Genomic DNA, 15,684 nt, shown 5'->3' with positions numbered 1-15,684 from the left:
AACAGAAATTCGGGCACACAGGAGGCATCCATCGACGTTGTTTTATTCAGCAGATGGTATGGAAAACAGACGCGTTTCGGATATAATCCTTCGTCAGTGTTACACCATTTGACAATCAAGCACCATTTTTAAACATTCCCGCGTCACTAGGATAACAACAGCGACGACGGGTTCACCCAGCAGAATGGTTTGGAAGGCGTCCGCCATCTTAGCACAGTGAATATCATAATACATACAAATATGCGCTGTATTGAATTCAAAGGTTGGGTATAATTGAGGAACATAATTTCACTTTTAAGACAATCGATATTGGTAAATATCCACGGACATTGCAAAAATCTCGCCGTGTATCGGCACAGGTCCACATACTCGGGCCAGATGTTAATAAAGTTACTATGAAGATATCTGGGAGAGAGATCTCCACCCAGATATTGTACATCGATTTGCCCCGCAAGTGGACAGCAAAGTGTAGCCGTGTATCGGCATGACCAGATGTCCGTAGGTATACCAATATGATGAGAAATAATATTATTCTCATTCCATACCCCCCAACCGATGAACTCACAGTGCATAAAAATTAAATTCAAAAATAAATAAAATTGGAGCATTGCAACCCCACAATGATATCGTTCAATGTGTCGTAACCTTATACACAAATTACAGTACGGCTCATATTCAGTGAAGATCGATCATATACAACTATCCCAGGTGGACTGTTAGTTCTTCACTACTATTTAACCCATTAGATGTCTTGGTTAGTAGACATCTGGTCATGCCGATACACGGCTACACTTTGCTGTCCACTTGCGGCGCAAATCGATGTACATTATCTGGGTGGAGAACGCACTCCCAGATATCTTCATAGTAACTTTATTAACATCTGGCCCCGAGTATGTGGACCTGTGCCAATACACGGCGAGATTTTTGCAATGTCTGTGGATATTTACCAATATCGATGGTCTTAAAAGTGAAATTATGTTCCTCAATTATACCCAACCTTTGAATTCAATACAGCGCATATTTGTATTTATTATGACATTCACTGTGCTAAGATGGCGGATGTCTTCCAAACTATTCTGCTGGGTGAACGCGTTGTCGCTGTTATCCTAGTGACGTGGGAATGTTTAAAAATGGTGCTTGATTGTCAAATGGTGTAACACTGACGAAGGATCATATCCGAAAAGCGTCCGTTTTCCATACCATCTGCTGAATAAAACGTCGATGGATGCCTCCTGTGTGCCCGAATTTCTGTTTTGAACTGACAGAATGGGCAGCACTTATATATATATATAATATATATATATATATATATATATATATATATATATATATATATATATATATATATATATATATATATATATATATTACCTACTGGCGATAGCCAGTAGGTATATATAGTTAGGACCGAGCTACCATAGGAAATCCGCAACATTCTATTCGGAATAACTTTGGCGCCGGTTGAGGAATGTGCGTGTAATTGTTCAAAATTTGGCCAGCTCAGCTGCGCTCCTTCCCTGAAAGTTTCGGGGGGATTCGTGAAGTGGGGGCTGAGAAAAAAGGGGGTCCCAAAACGTGTTTTCCCCATGTTAATTTCCATTGAACGTTCTGACAAGGCTACAGCCCGAACCGCTGAACGGAATTACACCAAACTTGGCAAAATTGTAGGGACTGGTACGCAGAAGTGCCTTTGCTATATTTGGTGAAAATTGCTCCAGTGGTTTTTATGAAAATTAACTTCAAAAACACATATATATCCGAGCGGAGCCTAACCACACATCTCATCGTGAGATCTGATTGGCTGTCAGCACTTCATCCAAGAAGTGTTGGCAGCCATCTTGGGACCAATATACATGATAGCACCTCATTAAAAAGCATTGTAGTTAATAGAGGGTTTTAGGACTTTAGTTACATTATACATCATTTGTTGATGGTACCATACTCATTTTAGGAATTGTGGTGTGTTCTAAGATGATTTTACCATGTTAAAAAGCCTTCTGCTGGGATATCATGAATCATGTTTGAAAGAAAACTATTATCTCATGCTTTTCCCACAGTGGTTTGGAACGGGATCTATAAGCTAAACTGAAAGCATTTTTTTTTGTAAATTCACATTATCTTTCTCAGTCATGTGAGCATGACGTCTGACATTCTCAGTAAAACATGTACATCCAACAAGGACAGAGACTGTCAGTTGTCCTTTGTGTTCTATTGCAGCCTCCTAGAGTGTTCTAAAGAACAACTAGAGTGCAAACAGTTCTACTTATTACAAAGGTATGGCACACCTGAAGCCATCTTGATTGGAATAAAGTGGTAACTCTTAAAACATTTAATTTAAAAAGGAACAAAATGAGGGGGTATATTTTGCCATAGAAAGTATGATTAGTGCTGCAGAAAGAAAAATTAGGGCACATGTTGAGTGACTTCCCAAATCCTCTTCTATTTCATTAAAAAATTCTGACATGCAGTCTCCCAAGATGGCCACCAGAGACAAAAGAGCCCAAATGTAGCCCAAATATCACCCAGATGTAGCCCAAGTATAGCCTAATGACAAAATGTCCCAGAGTGTTCTAAAGAACAACTAGAGCGCTAACAGTCTTACTTATGACAAAAGTATGGCACACCAGAAGCCATCTTGATTGGAATGAAGTAGTAAGTCTGAAAATATTTAATTTAAAAAGGAACAAAATGAGGGGGTTCATTTTGCCATAGAAAGTATGATTAGCAGCAGACTTCCCTGGTGAGCAGTAGCTTTACTACAGTGTTCTAATGAGCAACTAGAGTGCTAACATTCAGAATTCATGGCAAATGTGTGACACATCTGAATGCCTTCTTGATGGAACCAAAGTAAACAAGCATTGAAAATGCAATAGATCTCGCCCTCGTTTAAGTTAAAGCAAGCTTATTTATTTATTTATTTGCAAGCTTATACCGCGCTGGGAATCGACTCCCTAGGGAGTATCTCCGCGCCATTGGCAACGTCAGAAAGCAAATAGCCCTGTCATGTGTAACTATAGTACTACAAGTATTAATAGTTGAATAAAAAAGTTTTTAGTTTTTTCCTGAAAGGAAGATGATCCCTGCAAGCTCTGATTTCCAGTGGGAGTTCGTTCCAGAGTTTCGGGCCGGCCACTGACAGGGCTCTACCACCTTGTCGTGATTTCCAGAATCTGGGGACACATAGTAGTTCATGGTCTCCAGATCTCAGAGTTCTTACGGGAGTATATGGGGAAAATTTCCCTGTTAAGATCTCCGGGCCATTACCAGACAGGCACTTATGGATAGTGCAACAGGTTTTAAACAGCACTCTCTGTTTTATAGTAAGCCAGTGGAGTTTTTTTAGAAGGGGTTTTGAGGGGGTTCTGGCCGGGACGTTTAGAACAAGGCGGGCAGCCGTGTTCTGCACGACTTGAAGTCTAGCGATGACCCCTTCATTGGCAGCTAGCAGCAGACCGTTGCAATAGTCCAGTCTACTCAACACGAGTGACTGAACCAGAGTTCTTCTGGTGGAATCAGGTAGCATGGGAAACACCCTACGGAGAAGACCAATAACGTGAAAACAGGAGCCTACTACAGAAGTAGCGTGATGTTTTAAAGTAAGCTCCTGATCCAGTTTGACTCCCAGATCTTTCACTACCATTTTTGGCTCTGGGACTGGGCCAAGATCACAAGGCCACCAGTCCGGAGTCCATAGTCTTTTTGCTACCCCAAAAAGCATCACCTCCGTCTTGGAGACGTTGCACTGAAGGAGATTTACTGCCATCCAGCGTGCCACTTGTTTCATCCCTTGAGCAAAGGAGTGGCGCACTTCAGGAGTCAAGATTTTAAAGGGAAAGAGGAGTTGTGTATCGTCTGCATACGATACAGGGATAAACCCGTGGGATCTCACGATGTTAGCTAGGGGTGCCACGTAGATATTAAATAATGTAGGGCTCAAGCAGGAGCCCTGTGGCACCCCCTTTGAGATCTCCACCTCCTCTGACTGGTAGGAACCCAGTATAACTCTCTGAGTGCGCTTGCTGAAAAAACTCCTCAGCCAAGCCAGAGCCTTGCCACTCTGTTTGTAATGAGGTGGCTTTTTAGCTTTGCTTTTATTAGTGTTTTTAAAACTTTCATGTAAATAACATGCATATGTATGCATATATGTATATGTATGCATGCATTTATATTTGTATTTATATAGATATGCAGATTATATATGTTTATATATGTATGTATATATATATATATACATACATAAATGCATATGCATATATATGCATATATATATATATATATATATATATATGTGTATATGTGTGCGTGTAGAGAGAGGTAGAGAGGTAGAGGTGTAGAGGTAGAGAGGTAGAGGTAGGGAGGTAGAGAGGTAGAGACTAGTAGAGAGAGAAGTAGAGAGAGGTAGAGAGAAGAGAGTGAGTAATAAAGTAGAGAGTGAGTAGTAGAGAGTAGTAGAGAGCAGTAGAGAGAGTAGCAGAGAGTGAGTAGTAGAGAGTAGTAGAATGAATAGTAGAGTGAGTAGTAGAGAGTAGTAGAGAGTAAGTAGTAGAGTGAGTAGTAGAGAGCAGGAGAAAGTGAGTAGTAGAGAGTAGTAAAGAGTGAGTAGTAGAGAGTAGTAGAGAGTGAGTAGCAGAGAGAGAGAATAGTAGAGAGTAGTAGAGAGTCAGTAGTGGAGTGAGTAGTAGAGAGTAGTAGAGAGTGAGTAGTAGAGAGTGAGTAGTAGAGAGTGAGTAGTAGAGAGTAGTAGAGATAGAGTAGTAGAGAGTGAGTAGTAGAGAGTAGTAGAGAGTGAGAAGTAGAGAGTGAGTAGTAGAGAGTTGTAGATAGTGAGTAGTAAAGAGTGAGTAGTAGAGAGAGCGTAGTAGAGAGTGAGTAGTAGAGAGTAGAGAGTAGTAGAGAGTGAGTAGTAGAAAGTAGTAGATAGTGAGTAGTAGGGAGTGAGAAGTAGAGAGAGAGTAGTAGAGAGTAGTAGAGCAGTAGAGAATGAGTAGTAGAGAGTAGTGGAGTAGTAGAGAGTAAGTAGTAGAGAGTAGTGGAGAATATTCCAAAGTTTGGCACAGCACCACTTGCACAATAAGTCCAATCAAATCATATCACTTAGAGTCCTTATTGAAGCGCTGAATCTTGGTGTATATGCAAATGCTTTTATTTTCCTTAAGTTTATGTACCACAGCCAGCTGACGCGTTTCGTTCTGTACAACAGAACTTCTTCAGGGCGTTCTTATTTCCTTCAAGTTATGTCAGTATCCTGTTGTCATATAACTAGATATTTCTTCCAAATGTTAGACGAGACGTAAGTACATTCTTATTCAAAGTGACTAGGTATCAATTTTACCCACACAATTCGGGCAGACTTGAGTAATTTATAGCATCCTCAAAGTCAGTCTTTCAAAAATTCCAAAGTATAGGACATGATAATCCAAATCCAAATGTTTCTCAAGAAAAGTCATTTTCAATCGTTCGGAATTTCGGCGTTTGGGCAGATATGACCCAGGGACCCCCAGTATGCAAGGGGAATCAGTCCCCCCTCTGCAAACGCGCCAGTGGCCTGCGTTGCAGAGAGGTGTAAAAAGAGGCATAGCCTCATTACACCTCTGTGCAATGCAGCCCCCTGGCGCATACTGGAGGTGACAGGTGGGCTAGTTGGCCCCCAGGGACCCCCGGTATGCAAGGGGAATTAGTTCCCCCTCTTCAAACAAGCACGGGGGCTGCGTTGCAGAGAGGTGTAAAAAAGGGTGTGGCCTCATTACACCTCTCTGCAATGCAGCCCCCTGGCGCATACTGGAGGCTCCTGGTGGGCTAGTTGGCCCCCAGGGACCCCCAGTATGCAAGGGGAATTAGTTCCCCCTCTGCAAACGCGCCAGGGGGCTGCGTTGCAGAGAGGTGTAACAAGGGGCATAGCCTCATTACACCTCTGCAATGCAGCCCCCTGGCACATACTGGAGGTTCAAGGTGGGCTAGTTGGCCCTCAGGGGCCCCCAGTATGCAAGGGGAATTAGTTCCCCCCTCTTCAAACATGCACGGGGGCTGCGTTGCAGAGGGGTGTAAAAAGGGGCATGGCTTCATTACACCTCTCTGCAATGCAGTCCCCTGGCGCATACTGGAGATTCCTGGTGGGCTTTCAGGTCTTATATAGTTAGGAATTAGCATTAAAAAAAACCTTTGAAATTCACTGAAAAAACATAGGTTTCAGGCCTTATTTTGTTAGGAATTAGCATTTAAAAACCTTTGAAATTCACTGAAAAAACCATAGGTTTCAGGCCTTATATAGTTAGGAATTAGCATTTAAAAAATATTTAAAATACACGCAAAATACTATAAGTTTTAGGGGTGTTATAGTTAGCTGGACATTTCACTCATACAAAACCATTAAATTGCTCCTATATAGTTAGTTGTACTAACTATATTTCGCGCACCCGCAATCCACTGCTGATGATGTCACATATTACATCATTCATGACATGGTCAGTGACATCACTGATGACATCTTAAATGACATCACTGATGACATCACTGATGACATCATCCACGTGACAATCACATACACCTTTTCATACACTAGTAAAATCTTTCATCACTCTTTGTAAAATAAAGAGTATCATATTTGAATCCATTGTTACAGCAATACAAGTATCTAAAAACCCAATCAGTGATTTTAGATGTATACACACATCTAATCACTTACCTGTAGATTCACTCATACATGCTGTCAATGAACAATAGAACACTATCAGAAATACTTGTACACCTAAATCGACATTACACACCAGCACACATCCTATTCACATATGAAGTCATCCTACTCACTTATGCAAACAATGGTTCATACTTACATATTTACTTAGCTACACACTTATACAAACACAACTTCATCTATTCATTTAGATAGTAAGTCATACTTAGTGAATTATAAAATCATTATTACAAGTATAAAGTTATCCATACAGTCACTCACACAATCATTGAGTCTTATGTATACTTATTAATATACAACAACTGACACATACACTGCCTTTTATTTTTCTAGTTTGTTGGACATGTACCATTGAGAAATATATTTGCTCATCACCACACCCATAAAGATATTCACTCACCCAAACAACTGTTAGAACATGTAGTTTTAACTTCATATATCTAGTGAATCAACTATTCACACATCTTTGGGCAGTCACACCCCCCCCCAACCGAACCACACACACATTCACTCTCCCATACAAATACTCAGTTAACTAATCAATAACTAATACAGACTTTCACATAGTTAGTAACCAACTGGAGAACCAGTTTACACAACAACTGACAAAGTGATACAGATATTCAAACAGTTTAGTCACTATCCACTATATTTAGTGAGACACTAAAAATTGATCAAGTAAACAGTCAATTACACTGCTACTAAATCCTCCATCCAAATATTTATTTTTATATATCCACTCATTCTTCAATGCAAATTGCTATATATATAATGCATATTTAAATAACGAAGCAAACCACATTCACTGGATGATGTCATCAGTGACGTCATCAGTATTGTCGTTTGAGATGTCATCAGTGATGTCACTGACCATGTCATGAATGATGTAATATGTGACATCATCAGCAGTGGATTGCGGGTGCGCGAAATATAGTTAGTACAACTAACTATATAGGAGCAATTTCAATGGTTTTGTATGAGTGAAATGTCCAGCTAACTATAACACCCCTAAAACTTATAGTTTTTTGAGTGAATTTTAAAGGTTTTTTAAATGCTAATTCTTAACTAAATAAGGCCTGAAACCTATGGTTTTTTCAGTGAATTTCAAAGGTTTTTTAAATGCTAATTCCTAACTATATAGGGCCTGAAACCTATGGTTTTTTCAGTGAATTTGCAAGGTTTTTTTAATGCTAATTCCTAACTATATAAGACCTGAAAGCCCACCCGGAATCTCCAGCATGCGCCAGGGGACTGCATTGCAGAGAGATGTAATGAAGCCACGCCCCTTTTTACACCTCTCTGCAACGCAGCCCACGTGCATGTTTGAAGAGGGGGAACTCATTCCCCTTGCATACTAGGGGGCCCCTAGGGGCCAACTAGCCCACCTTGAACCTCCAGTATGCGCCAGGGGGCTGCATTGCAGAGGTGTAATGAGGCTATGCCCCTTGTTACACCTCTCTGCAACGCAGCCCCCTGGCCTGTTTGCAGAGGGGGAACTAATTCCCCTTGCATACTGGGGGTCCCTGGGGGCCAACTAGCCCACCAGGAGCCTCCAGTATGCGCCAGGGGGCTGCATTGCAGAGAGGTGTAATGAGGCCACACCCTTTTTTAAACCTCTCTGCAACGCAGCACCCCGTGCATGTTTGAAGAGGGGGAACTAATTCCCCTTGCATACTGGGGTTCCACCCCTTTTTACACCTCTCTGCAACGCAACTCTGTGGTTCTTACAGGACGTACCTGGGGGGCTAGTTGGCCCCCTGGGACCCTCAGGATTCAAGGTGACTTAATCCCCCAACTTAAAACATGCCAAAGGGCGCGTTTGCACACTTGTCACATCAGGCCACACCTCCTTAATGCACCACTGTGCAAACGCACCCCCTGGTGCGTTGTAAATTAGGGGATTAAGTCCCCGTGAGTCCTGACTGTCCCTGGGGGCCAACTAGCCCACCAGCGACCTCCAGTAAACACCACAGATCTGCATTGCAGAGTGGTGCAAAAAGGGGGCGTGGCCTCTGAACACCTCTCTGCAACGCTGTTACCTGACGCATACTGGAGGTACCTGATGGGCTAGTTGGTCACCAGAGACCCTCAGGATTCAAGGGGACTTAATCCCCAAATTTAAAATGCGCCACAGGGCGCGTTTGCACACTTGTCACAACAGGCCATGCCCCCTACCTGCACCACTGTGCAAATACGCCTCCTGGAGCATTGTAAATTGGGGGATTAAATCCCCTTGAGTATGGAGGGTCCCAGGTGGCCAACAAGCCCACCAGCTACCTCCAGTAAGCACCACAGAGCTGTGTTGCAGAGAGGTGTAAAAAGGGGCGTGGCCTCTGAACACCTCTCTGCAACACAGTTCCCTGGTGCATACTGGAGGTACCTGGTGGGCAGGTTGGCCCCCAGGGACACTCAGGATTCAAGAGGATTTAATCCCCCAATTTAAAACGTGCCACAGGGTGCATTTTCACACTTGTCACATCAGGCCACACACCCCCTGCACTACTGTGCAAACACACCCCGTGGTGCATTGTAAATTGGGGATCTAAGTCTTCTTGAGTCCTGAGGGTCCCTGGGGTCCAACTAGCCCACCAGCTACCTCCAGTAAGCGTCACAGAGCAGTGTTGCAGAGTGGTGTAAAATGGGCATGTTGCCTTGGACCACCTCTCTTTAAGGCAGCTCCCTGGCGCTTACTGGAGGTACCTGGTGGGCTACTTGGCCCCCAGGGACCCTCAGGATTCAAGGAAACTTAATCCCCCAACTTAAAACGTGCCACAGGGCGCGTTTGCACACTTGTCACATCAGGCTACACCCCCTCCATGCATCACTGTGCAAACGCGCCCGCTGGAGCATTGTAATTTGGGGGATTAAATCCCATTTAGCCCTGAGGGTCCCTGGGGGGCAACTAGCCCACCAGCTACCTCCTCTGCAACGCAGCTCCCTGGTGCATACTGGAAGTACCTGGTGGGCTAGTTGGCCCCCAGGGACCCTCGGGATTAAAGGGGACTTAATCCCCCAATTTACAATGTGCCAGGGGTTGTGTTTGCACACTTGCTATGTCAGGCTCCCCCCTCCCTTCACCACTGTGCAAACACACCGCCAGGCACGTTTCAAGTTGGAGGATTAATTCCCCTTGAGTCCTGATGGTCCCTGGGGGCCAACTCGCCCACCAGGTACCTCCAGTAAGTGCCACAGAGCTGCGTTGCAGAAAGGTGTAAAAAGGGGCGAGGCCTCTGAACACCTCTCTGCAAAACAGCTCCCTGGCGTATATTGAAGGAACCTGGTGGGCTAGTTGGCCCCCAGGGACACTCAGGATTCAAGGGGACTTAATTCCCCAACTTAAAACACGCCACTCTTTTGCACACTTGTCACATCAGGCCACGCCCCCTCCCTCCACCACTGTGCAAACGTGCCCCCTGGAGCGTTGGAAATTGGGGGATTACATCCCCTTGAGTCCTGAGGGTCCCTGGGGGCCAACTAACCCACCAGCTACCTCCAGTAAGCGCCACAGAACTGCGTTGCAGAGAGGTGTAAAAAGGGGAATTGCCTCTCAACACCTCTATGGAACGCAGCTTCCTGGCGCATACTGGAGGTACCTGGTGGGCTAGTTCGCCCCAGGGACCCTCGGGATTGAAGGGGACCTAATCCCCCTATTTACAATGTGCCAGGGGGTGGGTTTGCACACTTGCTATGTCAGGCCCTGCACCCTCCCTGCACCACTGTGTAAACCTGCCGAAATAACAAAAACATATTTTTTGGGCCCTGGGGGTCCTTCTGGGACTCCCTGGGCAGGCCTAGGAGGTCAGGGTGTTTCAGCCCTGCCCCCTTCTCTTGTTTTATACCTTTGTTTCTCTGTTTTCTAGCGACTCGCTTCTACCGAGCCACAAGATGGCTGCCAACACTTCCTGGTTTGGAGTGTTGGCAGCCAATTACAGCAAAGCACGTGCACTGGACTTAGGCTCTTCCCAGATATAAAAACTTTTATTTTTCTAATTTCTCAACAACTATTGAACGGATTTACCCCAATTAAAAAAAAGGTTGCTTTCTGATTCAAGCACTACATTTGTGTCAAATTTGGGGTCATTCCGTTCAGTAGTTTCGACTGCAGCCTTGCACAAAGATTCCTATGGGAAATTGATTTTTTGACAATAATTTTTTGAATTTCTCAAAAACTACTGAACAGATTTACACCATTTAAAAGAAGGTCGCTTTAGTACGAAAGATCTACCTTTCTGCCAAATTTGGGGTAATTCCGTTCAGCAGTTCAGGCAGTAGCTAGTCGCAAAATTTCATATGGAAATTAACATGGGGAGAACGCATTTTGGGATCCCCCTTTTTTCCCAGCCCCCGCTTGACGAATGACTTTCAGGATAGGAGCTGCCCTGAATAGATTTTTTTTTGGGGGGGGGAGAATTTCGCAAAGATTTGCCAAACGATGCCAAAGTTATTAGAAAATCAAATAATGCTTTTCCTATGGAAACTAGGTTGTAACTAGAACTACCTACTGCCGATATATATATATATATATATATACTAGCAGCCCGTCCCGACATTGTCCGGGAGCAATCAGGCTTCACACAGGCACCGCAGTTCTTATATCGCCGAGGGCCCCCCAGCGAGCCGGGCAGACTTACCGCCAAACCAGCAGGATCGCAGCGGGGCGTGATGGGGCACGGGCCTCTAATGGTGCAGCCGTAGCCGATTAGGGATGTTAGGGGAGCCTCCAGAGTGTCCGGGAAGCCGCGCAGCGTGTCTCACGCCGCCGCAGCTCTGATCTCCAATTCCGCCGACAGTGTGAGGGATCCACGGTGGAAAGGTCCGGGCCTCACAGGCAGGGCGCCGGGCGGTGAGCGGGGTCCTCCCGCTCCCCGCGCATGAAGCAGCGCCAGTCACTCCAGGATTACGGCGGGACTCACCCCCGTCTGCGCTCTAAGGGATTGTCCGGGCCCGCTCCAGGCGCCCGGCCCGCACAGGCCGCCACTTCGCCCAGCAGCAAGCAGGGCCGCGGAAGTCCTCCCAGCAGGTCGCAATCTTCCTGCAGGCCCGCAGGAGAGGGGCGGTAGCACCTCAGCACCCCGGAGTCAAGCGGGTCGTCAATGGGCACGATCTGCAGAGCTGCACAGCCTCGGACACCCGGCCTCAGCATCCAGCAACCATGTTGTGCAGGTCAGTCCGGGCAGCACGATTCGCTGCCATTTCAGGAAGTGTGGCCAGGGAGCGCAAATGATGAATTGCGTACTGTAGGTGGCTCCGCGCTCCTGATGTCAGCACGCACGTCGCGGCCGGCGCTTCTTCCAAGGTACTACTTTTTTTTTTAAGGTAAATATTTTAAAGAACGTATATATATATTTTTTTATATAGCCTATGTCCATCTGCAGACCCTGACAATTACAACGATGTATCGGGTGTTTGGATTGACGCTGTGGTTCCCGAGTTTACCCGCCTCAAAGGTTCAAAGTTCTCTCTTTATAATAGTAGTATAGATATATTCACATTGCCAATGCTTGTTTTAATGCATGATGTGAGTAAAAGAGTGAACTCTCATAAAAATATATGAGCAAAGTTTACTTTGGGATTTGTGCATGAAATAAGCACTTTTTTAACTTGAATAGTTAACATTGTAAAAGTTTAAAACATAGCTGACGAGATCGCTTTGTAAAATTTTAAAGCATAGCTGACAAGTGCCCAAATCTGATTTTTTTGCAAATTGCACTTTCTTTTCTGGGATTCTGAGCACATGAGGTAGCCAAACTACAAGCCCCACAGTTCAACATGCCATTCACTGAAAAATAAACATCCTAAGTGTAGAATGTAACAGGCAAAATACATTTTCGTTTTTGTATTTTTTATATCCAATCACGTATTAAACAGCCCACTGAGAGAGAGGTAGGAAATTAGCTAGCCTTTCAGAACCAAATGCAAACATTTCACTGCTAATGGGCTAATAATAACACTCTTTTGAAAATCAGAAAATGGTGACTTCTGCCAGGAAATGTGAGCAGCAGTAGTTAGGGTGTCACCTACCTGGCCTAGAACTTGATTCTATTTAGGTGGCTTTACAATTTGGCACTATTTAGGGGGCGTAAGTGGCATTGCGTGGGGGATGCAGTCCGAGTTTTGGGGCGGCGGCCTCCCCTGCTCTTACATGCAGCTGCTGTGGACGGCAAACACAGGGACCACGGGCGGCACAAGGTCTATCTATGCCACTGGTTGGCATGCTTACAACATCAGTGTGAAGCACCCTACTTAGAACAAGTGCAGCACATACTGCATGTGCTTCCACCAGAGGGCACATCTAGTTACCATTTCATCTATGAAAAGTTTCAGGGTTCTACAGTTAATTTTTTTTTAAAGATCTATAAAAATGGAGGTGTCCAAAAGGGCTAAAGTTCAGTGGTGCCTCCTCCGAAATGGCGGAAGAGCATCGCCCCACAGCCTGGCGCAGAGCCAGCAAACGAAAAATAAAATGATACTCTAACATAATTTTATTTTTCTTTGCTAGCTCTGAGCCAGCTTGTGCAGGGAGGGGCGGGGCATGGGAGGGTGGAGGAGGAGTGCTTGTGCACTTCCTAAGTGCTCACGTGTGTTTGGCCGGCCGGCTCAGGCCAACCAAAACACACATGCACACTAGGGAAGGTGTTGAACAGTAATTCCTGCCTGCTCAGGCAAATCCACATGCTGCTCTGCAGAGCAGGGATTGGCTAGGAGTCTGTCCCAGGAGCTGGTGGGAGCCAGGAAGAGGCCAGCAGTGTAGAAATGTAAATAATCACGCAGACTCAGTAATTATAGGTAATTACTCTTTATACTCCAGAGCGCCGGGAGAAATGCTCTCAATACTCTCGCGGTCGGCGCCGATCTCAAGATGGCCGCCTTCCGCTTCCTGTCCCCTTCTTCCTGTTCCGGCAGCGGAACACTAGAGCGCTACCACATATCTCCCCCCTTTATGCAATCAACAACCATTTACAAAATATTCCTTACTTCCAGTTCATATCATAGTCCTTGAACCTCTCAGGTACTTTCACCATCCTTCCGACTCTGGTTCTCACCCCTTCACCATTTCCTTCTTCTTCCGGTTCTTCTCTGCCTGAACTTTTTCCTGCTTTATCTCTTGCTTTGTCCATCACCTCCTCATTGCTTTCTTTCTTGTCCCCACACCTTGTTCTTTCTCTCGTCTCACCTTCTCCTTCTCTGTCTTCCACTTGCTGCACTGCTTCTCCTACGTCCTCATCTATCCGTCCGCTATATTCTCTCTCTCCTTCTTCTCCTACTTGCTCAGTACCTTCTTCCTCCTCATTTCCCCACCTCAATATCTTGCTGCATTTGGCCATGCGGTCCTGTGACCACACTTTTCCGTCGCTGAGCAGGGCAGACCGGGCATATGGCTCCAGCACTTGCAAGGGTGGTGAAAATTTACTTTCCCCTTTCTTCTTTAGGATGGCCAATTTCACTCTTACCCAGTCTCCCTTTTCTAATTCTACTCCTTGAACGTTGTGTCTCTTGTTGTAGTGCTTCGTGTATACTTCTTGTGCTTTCTCCAAATTCCTTCTGACCACGGCCGGTGACCATTTGCTTTGCACAACTAATTTCCTCCATGCCGTGTTGTCCTTCGTGAAGGCTTCTCTACCTCTCAACACCTTAAAAGGGCTGTATCCCGTGCTTCCTGGAGTGATACGATAGGCCCAGATCATCTTTTCCAATTCCTTCTCCCAGTCCATTCATCGTTGATGGCCGCTTGAATGGTGCCCATGATCACCCGGTTGAACCGTTCCACTTGGCCGTTTCCGGCAGGATGGTAGATGGGCGTATGTTTAACTTCTATGCCGTTCCTTGTCGTGAAGGCCATCCACTTCGCTGACGTGAATTGCGGTCCATTATCACACGTGATAATTCTCGGAATGCCTTCCCTGACAAATGTGGCCTGTAAGAATCGCACCACCGCATCAGTGTCCACATTCTCCATGATCTCCACTTCTGGCCACTTGGAATATTTGTCAATGAGTACCACTACATTCTTCTGTGTCCCTTCTTTGTTGAGGACGGGGCCCATAATGTCCACTGAAATCATTTCCCATGGCCCATCCGGTACCGGAAATTTTCCTAACGGTGGCCTTAACATGCTCTGTGATTTATCCGCCTTGGCACATGACTCACATCGCCATACATGTCGTTCTACCTGCGCGTCAATGGCTGGCCACCAGTACGCTTGTCTGGCACGAGCTTTGGTCTTGGTGATGCCCTGGTGTCCTTTGTGCAGAATGTTCATTAGGTGCTCCATTATGCCTTGTGGAGGAATCACTTTGTCGTCTCTGAGCAGGAAGGTAGGGTTCTCCGCAAGCGATAGTTCATCTCTTACTTCCCAGTACCTTCTCAGTTCCTCCTTGAGGTGTCGTTTTTCAGGCCACCCGTGGACTACGTATCCTTTGATGGCTTCTATGTCGGCGTCTTCCTTGTATGCTTCTTCCCATTCTTGGGCACTGATCACCTCTTCTGTATCCTGGATGGTGGCTACCACGTATCCGTCCCACAATTGTTTCTCACTGCCATCCGTTTCTTCCATTGCTGCTGCTCTGCTCAGGAAGTCTGCCACTTTATTCTGCGGACCCGGAATGTGTTCCACCTCGTACACAAAATCCAGCAGTCTAAGAGTCATTTTGGCAATTCTAGGGGTCGCGTGAGCATGGCCGCTTGACGTCAGTACTCGGACCAAAGGCTTGTGGTCCGTGCTCACCAAGAACTTCGCTCCCCACAAGTACTGCCTGAATCTCTCCATCGCCCATACCACTGCCAGCATCTCCTTCTCTATGATGCTGTACTTCTCCTCGTTGGACGCGAGAGACCTCGAGGCGAAGCTGACCGTCGTAGTTTCTCCATTGTCCGACTTCTGCATTAGGACTGCTCCTAGACCCCGGTCACTGGCATCTGTAGTGAGGATGGACTCCGCTCCCGGGTCGAATCCTTTCAGGGGAATGGCGGTACTCAGTTCTTGCTTTAGGGCC

Source organism: Lissotriton helveticus, chromosome 9 (assembly GCF_964261635.1).
Source record: "Lissotriton helveticus chromosome 9, aLisHel1.1, whole genome shotgun sequence".
NCBI classification, from domain to species: domain Eukaryota; kingdom Metazoa; phylum Chordata; class Amphibia; order Caudata; family Salamandridae; genus Lissotriton; species Lissotriton helveticus.
This window is presented reverse-complemented; position numbering follows the sequence as displayed.